Here is a 2,742-nt window from a genome sequence, read left to right on the forward strand (position 1 = left end):
ATATATATATATATATATATATATATACATATATATATATATATAAATCGTTGTATTTCGGGATGGTCATTTTGCCAATTTAACCAATGAAAACCCTATCAACTCCCTAATCGGTAGAACCTACCCTTTTATTAGAACCCTCTGTTCGGATAGGAACTGTGTTGTATGTAGAGTTAACCCACTGAAAAGCTAGAAATCTAGTCTATAGAATAAGATGTACAGAAGGACGGTGCAGAAACAAGACAACGAAGTACGTAGGGGAGATCTTTAGGAAGGAGAGACACAAGAAAGAAAGAAGAAACAAACAGAATTTCACGGAAGCACTCTGTTCCTTCGTTTCAGCCGTCGCAGAAATCGACGAACAGGGCAGAAGCACGGCAAAACAATGACGCACCACGTGACAATAGTTTTCAGAAAGGCGCCGGTCGGCAGTTTGATGCCCGAGGGTCGCATCAAGAGGCTTCTGGCAGCGGAGGTCTGAACTACAACGGGCTTGTCTCACAGAGAACGCTTCCGGTTACTTCTAGGTACCTCCCATTGGCTCGGGAACGAAATTTACTTAGGGGGTGCAAACCCAGACCCAAACTTTCTTTACATATTATGTCAAGCTTTTTTATCTATTAATTCATTTATGTTCTTTGTTCTTTGAGAAGAAACCTAATTCAAAGTACTTTTTACAGATCACTTTTTACTCACTGTTTTCCAAACATGAGAAAAGTAGGGGTGCAAATTTTGATTTTGAACAAAAAGTTTAGAGGGTGCAATCACAACCTACTTCCAGGCCCATGCATATCTTTATTTTATCTATTCTGCGGTAGTAATCCTTTCCATATTTATGAAGGATTTCCAAAAACAAAATTGCACTCAATATTCGAAGGTTGACGAAACCATTCGGTGATGCATAAGCACTAAATATTAGCACGTTGCGTCTTATGGCGGAAACAGCTGTAAGCTAATGAAGTTCATAAGATAAAAAGGCAATAACTAGAAACGCTTTAAATAAATAAAAAAACAGTTAAAACAGATGAGTTAGTATGAGAAATGGGGGTATCTGTTAAATAATAGTTAGCATTGGTCTCCTTTATACTTGCGATCAACATGAACTTGAATCACTGTTCTGATTTTCTCTGGGGTGTGTGGATTGCTGACTAGTGAGTTTTATTTTATTTTCAGAATTCTTGGTAATCGATCAAAATTGTTGCTGGCAATTTATTCCTTCTTAAGGTATGAAACTTTATTAATCAGTTCAATAAGTAAATCCATCTCTCAAAAAACAAAAAAAAAAATCACTCAAAAAATGTTCAAAACGTTTTGCACTTGATAAACAGGTTGGAACATTTTGATGTAAATTGAATTTGAAGTTATTAAATCTTTGAATGTTTTACGAGTATCAAAATATTAGATCAAATTTGGTTTCAAACGGCTTCCGACTCTATTTTCATGTTCAAACACTTTCTGTTCAAAGAGGAATTTCTGGTGTGATATAGCAATCAAAATTAATAGGCATCCTAAGATGTAACTTTCACAAAAGCAACTAAAAGATATCTTTTTCACGAAAAATTCAGCATTTTGATATCAGAAGATTTTTGACATGGAATTTTCATTATTGTGTTCTTTTTGTTGTTTTTATTGTAGAAAAAGGGTTGTAACTGCAACACATAAAATCAGCAGAAATTACTACAAAATTATAAAGGTCACAAGTTATATTTTGAATTCACCTTTCGTTGAAATATTGAATTTCCTTTTAGTGAAGTCTCTTCGAGATTCACAATATCGATCGATCCACTAAGTGCAAGTGACAAGGTAGAGAGAAATAGAACTGCCAACTTATTAGGAATACCAGAATTTTAATTCGCCATACCACGCACATAAAGAACCAGGATATCCAAATACTATACTTTATAACTTCTGAAAGATCAAAAGTATTGATAATGTTTTCAAAGAAATATTAAAAATACCTCTTAAAAGTCTACATAAAAATATGATTCTTGAAAGTGAAAGTTTTCGGAGATACTAAAAGTAGAAATTAACGGTATTTCTTTCTTAAGCAGGTTTTTGTAGAACATGTCGATAACTAACCCCAAACCGAGTCTGAGATGTGATATTTTTTCTCTGTTAAAGACAACGCTTGTACCTGAGTATTCTCGTAAATGAATGAACATATTTATAAAATGTATGGACATTGTACTAAACCAAAACTAAGTGTTTTCTTATTATATCATCTCACTATACATCTATATGTATTCTGTGTTCCTTGATATCGAGTACAGTGTAGTTAGGTTTGTGTTTTATTTTCTAATCATAATGCGAGTATTCAGCGCGAAATATGTACAGTGCCTAGTAATGCTATTGTGAGTTAAGAATTCTTTAGCAATGTTTGCTCCTCTCTCATTAATTAATGTTATCATGCGAGCCATTTCAAATGTTTCAGCACTTACTTCTCTGTATATTTTCCATGTAGGTGATGTCTTTGGTTATTTCCCATGGACTTTTGAGATAGCAATGCATTCAAAATCTCTGTATGTACATATATAACAATCTCTGAAGTGATGCTAAATAGATGAATTACAAAGCTTCAGTGTGAAAATATAATTCCAAAGCCTATTTGTTTTGTAAATGTGGCTGGAAAAAGATGAAGCTAATCTTCCCCTAACTATATTGCCTATTCCCAATGGTAAGTCAAAATAAAAGTGTTTCACCACACACACACACACACACACACACACACACACACACACACAC

This window comes from Octopus bimaculoides, chromosome 3, assembly GCF_001194135.2.
Source record: "Octopus bimaculoides isolate UCB-OBI-ISO-001 chromosome 3, ASM119413v2, whole genome shotgun sequence".
NCBI classification, from domain to species: Eukaryota; Metazoa; Mollusca; class Cephalopoda; order Octopoda; family Octopodidae; genus Octopus; species Octopus bimaculoides.